We start from the raw sequence: 15185 nt of genomic DNA on the forward strand, positions 1-15185 counted from the left end.
GTTCTAAGTCGGTGGTTCTCAACCAGGGGTCCGGGGCCCCCTGGGGTGCCGCGAGCAGGTTCCGGGGGGTCCGCCAAGCAGGGCTGGCATTAGACTTGTTGGGACCAAAGGCAGAAAGCCAAAGCCCCACCACATGGGGCTGAAGCCCAGTGACCCAAGGCCCACCACCCGGGGCTGAAGCTGAAGCCAGAGCAATTGAGCTTCATAGCATCCCCTGTGTCATGGGGCCCTGGGCAACTGCCCCGCTGGCTTCCCTGAATGCTGGCCCTAGCTCTTATATGCAGAAGAATGGTAGTTGTGGGCCATGGAGTTTTTAATAGCATGTTGGGGGGGGCGGGGGCGCAGAAGGAAAAAAGGTTGAGAACTCCTGTTCTAGGTCATTGAGGCCTTCCCTCTGCCCGTGCAGGGTACAATCCTCCGTCAGAGGACATAAGGCACGTTAGACAGGATCCTATGTTGGTTATAAGCCAGAAGGCAAAGAAGGCAATATTCAACTACCACTGGTTTTCCACACCGTAGTCAGACACACAACTGACATAAGCACCCTGTTTGGAAAATTCTCTTACATCCACCCTCACACATTTTCTTTTTTTCAGGCTAGCTTCTCTGTCCTTTTATCCACAACAGGATATTCTTGTCCAGCTTACAATGGAAGAATGAGGAATAAAAAGCCTGTGAAGATCCAATAATCTCCCTTTCATTATTAGTAATATTGCAGTGCAGTAATTTACCCCCAGTCAAGACGACAGGCAAGTGTCAATTCATTTAATTGAGAGTTTTGCATGCACAAAACCTAGCACTATTATTTCATCAGCTCTCATTATCTAAAGCATGGAGATCTCCAAGAAACACTTAGTTGCTGCAGGAAATGGTGTTAATGAGTCAGAGAAGAAGGCATTCTTCTCTTGCCTCAGTGCGGAGTCAGTGCACCAGCACAGTGTTAGAGGATACTGTGTTACTGGAGGTGCTGTCTTTCACATGAGAGGTAAAGCCAGGGGCCTGCTCAGCTGCAATTAAAAATCTCACGGAACTATTCATAACAGAGATTAGCAGTATTTAACACATCCTCACCAAATTCTAATCTGCCTTCCTATATGTCCTCTGTAATTTCAGATGTAAATAATATTCTTCTTACTGTCGTATCCTAAATATTTCATACTGTTGCTGTGTGCTGTTAAGGAGTTGCAGTGTCTACCCCAAAGGTGGCTGAATTTCAGTGTGGAGTGAAGTTAGACCTATACATTGTGGGCCAGATTTTCAAAGGGATTTTAGGTGCCTAAAGATACAGATAGGAGCCTAGTAGGATTTTCAAAAGCACCTAAGTGAGTTAGGTGCTTAACTTCTGACTTTCAATGTGAGTTAGGCTTAGATGCTTTTGTAAATCCCATTAGATGCCTATCTGCATCTTTAGGTGCCTAAATCCTTGCAAATTTGGACCGTTGCACCTTATTTTGCTCACAATAGTGTTTAGAGCTCAAAGCACGACATGAGTGTTATGGAGTGAGTTTCTTGATCCTGAAATCATACAGTAAGAAACAAAAAAAGTGTCTGACAGCTTAATGTTGTTTGTCAGGTAATTAGTGATGAAGAACTGAAGGTTTCATTCATATAAATACCTCAGATTTTTGGTTGCTTATTCATACTTCTTTATTTCTTACAAAGCTTTCCTGGAATAAGAATAGGTCGTCTTACTAGATTTTTAGGTCTTCCTTCTTCTGACTGAAGTGGAAATATCACAAGAACAGCCTCTCACATTATGTTGGCCCGGCTATTTCCAGTCACAGCTGATACCTGGAAACAGAAATTTATAGCAAAATGAAAAATAATGGAAATAAAAGTTAACTAAAATGTTTTTGAAGTTCTAAAAATCAGTCAGTTCAGTTTCAGCTCAAGTTTAGGTGATGGTTCACTTTGATTCTTATTTTATCCAAACCTGTTTGCCCATATAATTTGTTCAGTGCAACCCATGTGTGTCCTCTAAGATACAGTGTGGAACATTCTAAGGAAGCCTTACAAAATCATTTTTAAATGCACCAAGCCAGGCTCAAAATCTGCTCACACACTTTTATTACCACAATGATGACAATGAAAAACTAAATTATGTCATATTTTACTTGCCCATTCTCTCCCAACCCCCCAAAAAACTCTTGTAGTTAATCAAGCAAGTAAAATTTTTCAGGATTGTGCTAAGGTACATAAAATAATACCACTGTATTTGTTCCACTTCATCCATGCTGTAAGGAGGTAAAATTGGATCTCAGCAGTAAATTAAGCAATATTTATGACATTTTCAACATCAAAGTCTGGTATATAAAACACAAAGGATTAAGAGGTCATGCTGATGGCCAGAAAGATTACAGTAGGACTTAGATCGTGTAAACTAACAGATTCCATAACGGTAATGTACCCTTTGAATAGCCCCCTAGCAACAAACATGAATAGGAAAGCAGATTTATTCCTTGGGATTAAAATAGGGATTTTGAATCATGTGTTTTTTAGGGTATAGTGGACACATCTGGAAGAAAAAAAAATCTCACCTTGTCACTAAGAGCTTGTGAAGTATTATCTTGAAAGATAATACATTTTGTCATTTTTGGTTTGTGAAAGTTGCAAAAATAATCCTTTTTTTGTAAAGGGAAAAATTAAAGGTCCAAGTACTTACTGAACTGGAAAAGAAAGAAGGATTCTGAGTTACTATATTCCAGAATAATGGTGTGGATGGATTGAAAAGATAATTCTTGAGGGGAAAAAAAAGAAAATAATTCTCCACTTTTGATAACATTTTTCCAAGTTCTTTCCTGTTAAGCTTCTATTTGAAGCTGTTCCACAAAAAGCTAACATGCATCATTGTTACCATAATATTCGAGAGCGAGCGAGCACCATTCTCAAAGTGATTGCTTTACTGTCATAGCAACGTGCAATCAATCCCCCACCTTTCATCATTATGTACAGAGTAGCTCTACTAATAGTTCATTGTTCTGTTCAAATATTGGCACAGACATATAGAAAATGCCAGCAACGACACAGTCTAAATACCCAGGGGCAAAAAGGTGTGTATTTTAACCGAAATATACATGAAAGGAATATAATTTTGTATTTAAATACAAACCAAAACCTGTTCACATATCAAACACACAAACCATAATCCCATCAATTACATGATTGTTCTCTTTTATGGCACAGGTTAAAAGAATTCGACGTCATGCCTACCAATTCGAGTTTAAAGAAGTTTAAATTATACCCGCTCCCTGTGCCTTTTTGTGGGTATCTGCTTTATCTACCTGCCTGCTAACACTCCAGGTAGTGTTCAAATGCCATTTCCAGCAGTGCCCAAAGAACACTGCAGTGAACCACAGGTATACAATGACATTTTTAGGAACTGCTATACTGAACATTAAACAAATGCATACCAGAAGTTCAGCATTGGTGCCAGAGCCAGTGACTCAGTGGGATTATACTCACGGAAATAGCCACATTTCTTTTCCACTGATTTTTAAAAGGTTTTCCCTCTCTTTAAGGAGTGCCTTAATAATAGCTGGGGAAAGGCCATAACAGGTTGGGAGATGGCTAACAGTCTGAGGCTAGTAATGGAAAATTACAAGATCTGCTGACTCCCTGTTAAAATGTTTCATGGTCTTTCAAGGCCATTTCATTTGCCTTTTTGCAGTAGTGATGCTTCAGGAGAAGAGCTTGCAATGCACTCTGGTGTCAAACGAGTCAACGCAATCTGAGGCTAATTCGCAGAGGCTTCATATTACTGGGCAAGGAGAACATAGTCCTTCTCTCCCTCTACAACTCTTATGAGAGTGTGTTTAGAAATGTCATTCAGTGCTGGACACCTGAATACCAGAAAGATGTTGGCAAATTGCAGGGAAAATATCAGAGAACAAAACCAAAATGATCAAGGGGGCTGGAAGAATTGGTTTCTGGGGATAAGATTTAAAAAGCTGAATATGTAGATAAAAAGACTATGAAGCACACAGGAAGAGCCTGAAGAATAGCTTCAAGGCATTACAAGGAGGTACTAATTAGGAGTAAGGGAATGACATTGTCCAAAGGTACACTTGGGCTGAATATCAGGAAAAAATTCCTAGTAGTGAAACATATTTGACCATGGAATATTCTTTGCTAAGGAAAGTAGTGGCCACTCCATCATTAGAGCGCTTTAAATTGAAACTAGACAAAGAACTGAATGGTGATGTTATAACAATAATGACAGTTAGGCACACAGTGTTTTTCCATTTGTAGATCTCAAAGTGCTTTACTACTGCTGCTGCTGCTGCTGCTAATAGTAGATGGCTGTTTTACTACCCCAGTTTCTAGACCGATGGGAGAAATCCACCATGGACAGGAGGATGGACTAGTTGCTGCCCCTAGTTTTATGATTCTGTTGTGGTTTCTTTATAATTTACAGATTGCACATTGTCAAAAGTGACTCTAGATAAAGGAATGTTATAATCGTTCTAATGTTACTCAACACACCAAAGCAGTACGGAAACGCAAAGAAACTTGTAGCAGAAGTTTGATTGTTCTGCTTCCTCCTCTGCTCATCTAACTCCAGCTTCTTGTATTTTCTGGATGTTTCGAGCACAGTACGAAAAGCAAAAGTGAAAAATGTCAGCATTAGGACCTGGATGTGAAAGACCATAAATTGGATTAAACTTCAATAAAGCTTAATGAAAAGCGGTGTTCACAGAGAGAAAACTCATTATTATTCTGATTTTCATTATGTAGTTCAACAATGCAAATAATTAAAGAATCTAAAGGAGAGACAAGCAGTTGTAATCCTTAAATATAGGTCTAGTACTGTGGTTCCCATTATCAAACAAGGGCCACTCAGGACCATACAAATCCCAAAGTCATAATACAAATATAGGTTTCAGAGTAGCAGCCATGTTAGTCTGTACCCGCAAAAAGAACAGGAGGACTTGTGACACCTTAAAGACTATACTTAGTCTCATTCTACTGACTTCCTGATCAGGAAAGAGCTATTGACTGCACAATGGTGAGGGAGATCAAATAGGCAACAGTAATAATTTGTGACTTCAACTGCCAGCACATAAACTGGGAAAACGTAATACTGGGACAATGATTCAAGAAACAATTTCTTTGCACATTAACAAATTGCTTCCTAGACCACTTAGTTTCAGAGCACACAAGAACAGAGGCTATTCTTGACATAATCTTGAGTACACAGATTCAAGAAGAAACTCTAGCTGAGCCACATCAGTGACCACGGTTCAATTAAATTCACTATCTTTGGGGAAGGGATCATACAAAAAACCTAACACTGCAACATGCAGCTTCAGAAAAGGGATTTATAAAATAATGCGGAAGTTAGTCAAACAGACCCAAAAATAGAAAGTGAGGAAATTAAAATGTATTGACTCAGCATAGAAGCTATTTAAGCACACTATAAATTGAGCTTTGGAAGCTATGTATCCCCTTAAACAAATACGGACACAGAAATGTAAGAAGAAACGGTATGGCAATATTGCATAGCAAGGTTATAATGGTTATTTGCAAGTATTGTTAATGTTTACAGTATAATAATGGCTAGGAGCCCCAGCCAAGATTGAGAACACAGTGTGTGTTTGATGCTGTATCTACACATGGTAAGAGATAATGCAAACAAAGGGTGGGACAAAAACTATGGTATGACCTCCATTTTACAAGATGGGCAGTTGAGGCATGGAGAGATTAATTGACCTACTGAAGGTCACAAAGGAAATCTGTGGCATAGCTGAAGTGGAACCCAAATTGTCTGAGCCTCAAAGCTCATGCCTAAACCAAAGGCAGAACATGGTAACCCAACCCCGCGAGTCAACACTAAGGAACATAAATTATGGCAGGCAAAACGTAAAATGGAAATTAGTAGGGCTAAAAGGGAATTTGAAGAGCAATCATTCTTTAAATATATCAGAAGTGGAAAGTGTAAGAGTCATGGGAGTTAAGAGAGGAATTAAGGAGGCTATGGGGAAAATACTCACACATGCAAATATAACATTCAATTTTTGTGAATAGAAACAGCTTTGAAATTAATTTTCTGCAAATATACAAGCCACTTTGTCATTCAAATGTTCACCAAAAGCAAAAGCGATCTGGACACGGCTGAAACGAACTTGAAAAAAATTTCTAAATAAATATCCACACTATTATTTTGCACTATTCAACCCTCTCTATAGAAATGTTCTTGAAACTTAATCAAGACACAAAGTAATCCACTGTCTTCCAATCGAGGCTGTACTAACATCCTCCAGATCTGCAGCTGAATCACTCAGCTCAGAAGGTCAGGACAATCATCAACTAAAACTGCTCTGTAGACTAGCCAACACAGAGTTCGGTATGCACATTAGGCTTGTGTCACCTGAATTCCCAGACACTGTTTGTATCCAACACAAATAACTGTTTGGCAAGTGCTCAGAATCCTCCTGTCTCTCTTGAACTTGAGTTTCCCAGTTGGCTACTCTGTGTGCAAAAAATTAACCAGCAGAGTTGAAAAAATTGCCAGTGGAATAGTAAAGTAAATACCCATAAATTAAATAATACTTTAAAGAGGACATAAATAGTCATGTTAATACTCATTACCATTTCTTAATTTTATGGTAATGCAAAATTACTATGTAGCCTATATGAGATAAACATGTATTTCCACATAATTAGTATACAAACAGAGTAACTGCATACTTATTTCTACCCTGTAAACAAAGCCATAAACTCTATATAGTTTCCCTCCTGCCTGATTGCAGGGATAATTTTGTAGTAGAAAAGTTCTCAGAAAATCAGATTGTCTATAGCTAAGGGAGCTTTGTTCTTTATAAGTATTTCATTGAGTGGGTGGGTAAATATATTTTTAATATGTTGAACTATGCAAAATTTAAGTGCTGGAGATGTATATTCCTTCAGCTTTCATGCTTCCCTCATCTCACAGTTTCACAGTCTAACCACAAAGCTTTTGTGATCTGAATAAAATAGAATTTCACGCCTTTAATGCTTCAGGATTTCTTCTCATAGAACGATTCAATCTAGTTTTGCTCTGCACACATAATAGTGCGTACTGATGATGTTTATGGGGAGGGAGGTTGTTTGTTTTTAAGAAAACCTACAGCCTTTTAGAAAAGTACAATGGTGACACTCATCTTCCTGACCTCTGCAACATTGACCACCATGTTGTGTTTGCCTTTGGCAACTGGAAGTGACAATCTGTACTTGCTTGACACAGTACAATACACACTTTTCACCACTGCTTATAAATGTTTGCCTTAGAAAACACGTTGCATTGAATTTCAAAACATTATATACGTTCTTGTTTGGAAAGTGTATTTGAAACGCTTAGCATGTAGAAATGGCCTTAGTTCTTGCAGAGAAGTTCCTTTTGGGTGAAATTCACTCCATCCCCGTACAGTCCCAATATTCAGGTTCTGTTCTGTTCAGGTGACATATGCAGCAAAAGGGGAGGGGAAATCCACCCTGCCCGCAACAATCAAGGGCCAGTGTGCAGAGCTGCTGCCTTTGGGCTAGAATAAAGGCCATTGCTCCTTAGCCACTATGCACTGCTCTCACAGGTTTCCTGAGACCACTGGATTTGTATACATTTCAATCCAGGGTCTTTTTCCTGGCCTACTTCTAACATGTCCCTTTATGCGCTTCTTCTAGGACCACACAACTGTTGAATCACGACAAAGATTTTAGCAAAAATACTCGCTTGCCAAGAGCAGTTCATGCTCTCATCTTACATAAATCCAGATTAAACTGGATTCATTAAGGATAGACAAATGTCAGACAATATTCAGAGGGTACATGGAATCATCCATAATCATTTTCTTATTGGATGTAGAGCTGGTTTAGAGACCTTTTCCACAGCACTTGGGGGCGTGGAAGCACTCCTGTGTGGCCTTTGGACCAGCAGAACTCTACATGGCCATTGTAGTGTTCAGGAATCACTCTGGGCTCAAATAGCTTGAAAGAGATCCTCTTTATTCAGTGACACAGTTTCCCATCTGCCCCTGCATAACCAAACATGGGCTTTGGCAGGGCCCTTCCCACAAACTTCCCTGTCTGGCAAGCTAAACCTCTTAAAGGTACAGTTCCCAATACAACATCTTCCTGCCCCAGCCACAACTTACCACCACCAACACTTAATAAGCAACATTGATATAACACACAATTCAAATGCTAATAACCAATCTACTAATTAAATTTAATAACAGTATTCAATTAACCTCTGAGGGTGTCTTGTACTATCCCGTGGACTTCTCCGTTTCCCTTGAAATAGCGGTACTATCATTATCAAGAGGTGGCAAGCCCATTTGTTCTAACAGTCTTATATCTTGGGGCTTGGTTGTCTTGTCCCCTTGTGGTTGTTGCCCGAGACCTTCTCTGGCAAAACAGCAAACTCAATGCCCCTTATCTCCCTCCCTTCTGGAAGCTGGAGGCATTGCTAATTCCTTCTGGGTGTAAGCCTGTCTGGAGTAACAGACTGCACACAGGACAACCCTATATGACACCACTGCTGTTTGCAATCACTGATTACCATTAGATATGCACTGTCTCATGTTCACTGAATGGTGGCAGCTCCCAGGAACCCAAATCAGATTGTTTTTTTTTGTTTAGCTTTATCTGTCTCTTTATACATCTGCAAATTTCCGGTGGACACTTACATCAGCTTCTCTCATTACAGACATTCTTGTCCTCTATTTTCAATTAAATAAAATGTCTGCAGGTGACATTTCATTGGTGCCATACTGTAATTTAACAGTGCTTAGTATGGATCAAGACTGACTTCACAGCCTTTTTCCAATAGTCCCCTTATATTTTAACACCATTTTCCAACAACCCATTGGATTGCAGATAATGGTGATTAATGGTTACATATCTAAACCTGTGCTTCATTGCAAACTTCTTAAACTTGTGCCCACTAAACTATAGCCAATTGTCAGATTACTATGTCGGGTATACCATGTCTAGCAAAAGCAGATCTGACATGCACAATCACTTGTTCAGCTGTGATAGCTTCTAGTAAGGATCTCTAAGGGAAGGAAGAATAATAGTCTTCAATGAGTATATAGTTTTGTCCAGTCAACATAAACAAATCTATTCCTGTTTTGCTCCAGGAGGCCAATTTTTCCTGTTCCACCAGCATAGGCTCTTTTGCTTGATTTTGCCTGTATTTTTGGTGAATGTGACAAGCCTTAACAACTTCCTCAGTGTTGCTGCTCATTTGAAGCCAGTATAAAACCTCTCCAGTCCTTTTCTTTGATATTTCAGTTCCTAAATGACCTTAATGTATCCTTTTAATATATTTTTTCCTGGAGTATTTTAGGGATCACTACCCTGGCGCCTTTAAACACAATTCCATTTGAACCTGAGAGCTTCCCCCCTGAATTGGTGATAGGGGTTGGGAACATGCTGCAGGGTTTCATCCTGAGCTGTTGGTCTGCCAATCACAGTCTACATTCATCTGAGACCTGACAGGTTTTGTTTTATCAAACTGATGTGTACATCTAGCTCTGGACTGTGCTCCACCGCACTTCTGTCAAATGCTGTAGAATGCGTGTCTGCAACCACCAAGTCCCTCCCACATTTGGATTAAATTTACAAATCATACATTTGTAAGCGAAAAAATAATCTTTGTATTCTTGGGGCTATTTGCCAGGCTCCTTTTGGCAAAGGCAATAAGTAGTTTGTGGTCAGTTTCAGCTATCACAGGCATTGTTCCCTCTAAGCTGTGTGCGTGCACACAGATCCTAAAGCCCGCACACACGGCGAAACACTGCGAGCACAAAAATTGGCACAGAATAAATTTTTTGAGCACACGGCCTGTCAAAAATTAGAGGGAACGCTGATCACAGGCCTCCCATAAATGAAGAGATGAAATGTTTTTTCACCCCTGGACTAAGGCCAAAGCCTCCTTCTCTATTTGAACATACTGATATTCTGTTTTTATTACTGCCCATGACACAGAAGCCCCTTGTCTCCAGGTTGGATCATATGATTGTAAGAGGACTGTGACACAACCCTCCTTTGAAGCATAATATCTCAGGACTGGGGCCTCTTTAATTAACCCCTTTTCTAGGTCCATTGGACAATGTGGCACAGCGGTGCTCTCAGGTTGCTGCTTGGAGTAGATGGATTAAGCATTGTTTTCCTTACAAAGTTCACCATTCCAAGGAATCTTCATACCCCTTCCTTGTTGGAGCAGGCATGTTGTTGACGGCTTCAACCTTGCTGTGATCTACCTGTATACTTTGTTGTGTTAACTTTTCCCCCAGGAGTGTTATTTCAGTTCCATAGAATTTATACTTTTGTTTAGCTAATTAGCCCAGCAGCTCTGGTGCTTTCTAAAGCTGCTTGGAGTCTCTGGTCATGCTCTTCTATTGTTCTTCCCCAGATCAAAACATCTGTGTAAACCTTAGTACTCTTGATATCATTAACAATTTGAATCACTTCCAGTTGTCTTCCATATTTTCAAGTCTGGTAGAGCTTTTAGCTGCTCCATTCTTCCACTCAGATTATTTTCTATTTACTCCTGGCACCTTGTTGTATTCAATACTCATTCAGGGCCCAAGGTGCTTGGAGAAGATCCTCATTTGGTGATGCAGTTCCCCAGCTGTCTCTGCACAGCAGAGCATGGATTTCTGTAGCTTCCCCTCCTGCAGACTTCCTGTCTTGGAAGCTAAACCTCTAAGGCTACACTACAAGCTAGGGGTGTGATTCCCATGCTCCTGTACTCATACTCGTGCTAGCTCTCACTGAACTAGCATTAACACAAATAATAGTGTAGCTATGGTAGCATGGGTCATGTGTCAGAGGCACTGCTGAACCATGCTGGGTATATACCCACTGGTTTCACGCAGGTTTGTAGTCAGCACAGCTCAACCATGAGTCTACTGCTGCTACCATGGCTACACTTCTACTTATACTCATGCTAGCTGGATGAGAGCTAGCATGAATATATGTACATAAGTAGGAGAATCACTAGCTCCTAGTGTTGAGGTAGTCCAAAGGTACAGTTACTGGGACCACAGCACTCAGGCTTAACTGATGTAGAGGGTTTTGTGGGCTTTCAGCCCATTGGTGTGATTTTTACATTCAGAATATAATAGGGTTGAAACCAGTAAGGGTGTATAGAAAGTATTTCTAAATGCCTATAGAATTTAAGAGCAAATGACATTTCTGAAGAACTATTACATCTTATAGTTTGGAGTAAGGAGACTTAGATTCCCACTATGGAACCCCATAGAACATCTAGATTTCCTCCCAGGGAGTGTTCCAGGAGGGTTCTTAACACATAGGATCAGACTCTTATTTCAGTTATACCAAAGTAACTCCACTGACTTCAATAAAATTTTTTGAGATTTGGGCCTTCAGAGTAATCAGATCAGAATCTGACCCAGACAACATTCTCTTCTGGAGCTCTTGCCATCTGGAACAGCCTCCCTCTACCTCTCCATCTAACTCCAAATCTCATCTCAACAGCTATGTTTCCTCATTTAGCTTATCCCCTTGCATGTAAATTACTCCCCATTATACTGCAAAGAGTGGTACAGCCAGCCACCCTGGAATTATACTGCAGCATAGGCTAATTCCCAGTCTCAGACTTACCCCCAGAAATGTGCGTCTTGTACTGCCCAGCTCGTCCTGGACCATACAAACTCATATAAAGTGTGATGTTATTGATAGAAAATGATATGCACAAATCCTGTTATCCCAAATGGAGTTTCCCCAAAACACTTCAATCCAAGCACACTGGTTTAGAGAAAACAATAAAACTACAGAAAGATAGATTTTAAGTGATTACAAGTCATGAGGCTTAAAAGTCAGAGTTGGTTACAAGAAAATGAAGGTAAAACATGACAAATTAACTTAACAAGCTAGGTGAATTCAAAGCAAATATTTCTCTCACCACACATTTTAGCAGTTTTAGGGGCAGAATCTTTCAGCCAGGATCCCTCTCTAGTCCAAACCTGTTTCCTTTATTCTTCAGGTGTTGTGGATGCTGTGGGGAGAGAGAGAGAGAAAGGAGGAATAACTTGGGGCCTCTATTCCCCATTCTTATACTTTTTCCTCTTCTTTATCATCTCTAGCTGGGGTTCAGGAGACAGTCTGTGGAGAGGGGAACCTCCAGCTGTTCTTTTGCCAAGGTGTGAGCAAGAAATGTACACCCTTTTTCCTATCAAAGAATGGCCACTTAACCAGGTGATCATCCATTTGATTTCATTGACTGAATCATCAGAGTGCCTTTTGTCTGAGGAACTGGTTTATGCTGCTTTTCTAAATTTGGAATACATCTCAGTAATGTCATACAGTAGAATTTTATAACTTTACATACAATGTTGCTACACATATTTTACCAGGACAACGATGATCATCAAATTATCCGTTTTCGAATGATACCTCACAAGGCATACTTTGTACAAAATTTATCATAGTCTTGAAAAGGGGGTGAACAGAAGGGTACAGACTGTCTCAGTAGTTTTGTTGATTTCGATGGGACTTCTCACATACTTAAAATTATACTGTAGGACAGCCATATTCAAGTTGTCTCTGCACTGCAGTGCCAAGAGGTTCTTGTGTGCTCAGGATCTAATCCATTGTCTTTCTGGGTGGTATGTCAGGAAGTAACACTGTTGCTCTGAAAACTCAGGAACCCACTGGAGATATAAAGCTGGGGTATCCTTAGTGTGTCATGTGGATTGGATGGGTACTTCTGTCTCCTGTCTATTTCTAATTGCAAGTTCGCAGATTTTTCTGAATCAGTTTTGAACAGATTGTTGATGGTATTTACTTACTGACACTGTCCCAGCTACATTCAGAACTGAAAATGACAAGATTTTATATTATTTAGAAACACAGTAAAAAGGGAAAATTGTCACTTGGGGAATGCGTATTTTGAGAACAGTTTTGCTGTTGTTTTGTGGATGAATAATTACTAAAATTTACAGGCCCAAACACTGGACCCAGTAAAGTCAATGGCAAAACTCCCACTGACTGTGATGGGACCAGGTTTTGGTGCCTGAAGAAAACTGAGTACTTCTTCCATAAGAAAAATGCCATTCATTACATGAAATTAAAATTGTGTGAGTAGTACAATGCCAACTCTCTATTACACAAATACTTTAACTTACCAGCATGCTGGAACACCATTCTCACACAGTAAAATTTCCTGAAGAGAAGCCACAGTATCAGGAAATTAGCTTAAAAAACCCCAAACAAACCCCACAATGCCAGGTAATTATTTCCATGTGACAATGGTAAATGACCACAGAAAGAATTGCCTTCATTTTATTACTGAACACAGAATTTTGTGAGAATACAGAAACCAGTATTACCCCTAACATCATTCAATCTCTCCCTCAGCTTCCCTGTACAACTTCTGCTCAGATCCTTCTCCAGCCTCCTCATGCTTAGCTTTCTCCCACTGATTGGAAGTGTCTGTACATATATCCTCACATGCTTTTGACCCTTCCAGAAAATCCCTACTTCACATGCGAGGCGGTATTCTCTCACTTCTGGAAGAATGGTACAGGCAGTTAATTGCTAGTCTTACCTTCAGGCCACTGGACAAATCTGGAGCTAGGTAAGGGACTGCCCAGTTACAGGGAATAAAACTTGGGGCTTTTTGTGAAGTGACCTGTATTTTACTGCTTCTCACACTGGGGAAGTAATTTTATCTCTTTGTGCCTCAGCAACCCAATCTGTACATTATAAAGCATAGTCATCTTTGTAAAGTGCTTTGAGATCTTACTATGAAAAATGCCATAAAAGTACAAGGAATAATAGTATTATTACTTCTCATGTCCCTAGATCACACCTAAAATCTATCTACTTATAGCACACAGTAGCCTTGGATTTAGATTCAAGGAGTGTGAGGAAAAAAGATTGACTAGGATAGTAGAGATTAATAGATATCAGAGAACACACACAGTAGATCTGCAATGTATATGAAGGAAAAAAAAACTATTTTCTGAGGGATTCTCAAAATATTCCCAAACACCAGAAGATTATTTACATGCACTGGATGAGGGAAGAGCTTGGTGGAAAAGGAGTATCTCCAAGAAAACCATAGAATCCACACAGGAGATAAACCATCCACACACACTGAATGTGGAGAAAGTTTTACTATTATAGGAGATTTCCAAACACACCAGAAATCACACTGTAGAGAGACCATGTACATGCCCTGACTATGAGGAAATCTTTACAGCTGAAGGAGCAGGGATGCTATTCAAAAGGGATGCACTGAGTGCAGGAAAAGTTTTACTCAGAAGAAAATTCCCAGTCCACACAACAGAGTGAACATTTCTTTGCACTAAGTATGAGAAGAGCTGTACACAAGGAGTGCTATACAGACACCAGAGAAACCACAGCAAACAGTAGCTATCTCCAGAGCTCCATTTCTTCATTCTCCTTTAATCAAATGTATAAAACCATCATTAATGAAATATGAAGAGAGACGCAAAGAAAGCAGAGTTCAGGAAAGTTCAAGGATACTGCAAAAACATTGACTCAACAGCACATCCTGTATATCTTATTGCATGCTTTTAGTAGTATAAACATTTGCAGTTCTTATATAACAAGAAAAGCAAGTGGGCAGTGTTACAGCCATGTTGGTCCCAGGATATGAGAGAGAGACAAAGTGGGTGAGGTAGTGTCTTTTATTGGACCAGCTTCTGTTGGTGAGCGAGACAAGCTTTCGAGCTTACACAGAGCTCTCCTTCAGGTCAGAAGACGGCTCAAAGAAGAGCTCTATGTAAGCTCAAAAGCTTGTCTCTCTCACCAACAGAGTTGGTCCAATAAAAGATATCTCATGACCTCATCTCTCTAAGAAAAGCAAGAGCAGAAAAAAGTGCCAGGATAACACCACTACAAGAACTTTGGCTGACAGGTTTCCTGACTTTAGCCTTCTTAATCTTAATGTTACAACTAAACTGTGGATGTAGCGAGCCTATGGAACCAGGTTTTCTTCTCGCTGTTACCCCCCTTCTTCCCTGCTTTCCTTGTACAGTTTGAGAGACTAAATTGATGAGGTCTTAAATTAGATTGTTAGCTATTTGTAACAGGGACTGCATCTTCTTTTGTGCTTGTACAGCAACTTCATGCAGCAGGGCACTGAATATGGCTGAAGACTTTGGCACTACAGCAATACAAACTAATAAAATTAATTGTTGGAGTACTTTATTTTC

At 40.0% G+C, this 15185-nt stretch overlaps 1 long non-coding RNA gene across 1 annotated transcript in view; it reads right to left on the reverse strand.

Annotated features, from left to right (window-relative positions):
• Nucleotides 1-15185, reverse strand: part of LOC141990006 (uncharacterized) — a 403850-nt gene that overhangs the window by 33721 nt on the left and 354944 nt on the right. Inside the window, exons 2-3 of the long non-coding RNA XR_012640041.1 lie at nt 11906-11998; nt 1617-1791 (exon numbers count right to left, since the gene is read on the reverse strand). This is a non-coding gene — a long non-coding RNA (uncharacterized LOC141990006). The remainder of the gene's footprint in view (nt 1-1616; nt 1792-11905; nt 11999-15185) is intronic.

Source organism: Natator depressus, chromosome 6 (genome assembly GCF_965152275.1).
Source record: "Natator depressus isolate rNatDep1 chromosome 6, rNatDep2.hap1, whole genome shotgun sequence".
In the NCBI taxonomy this organism is placed as follows: Eukaryota; Metazoa; Chordata; order Testudines; family Cheloniidae; genus Natator; species Natator depressus.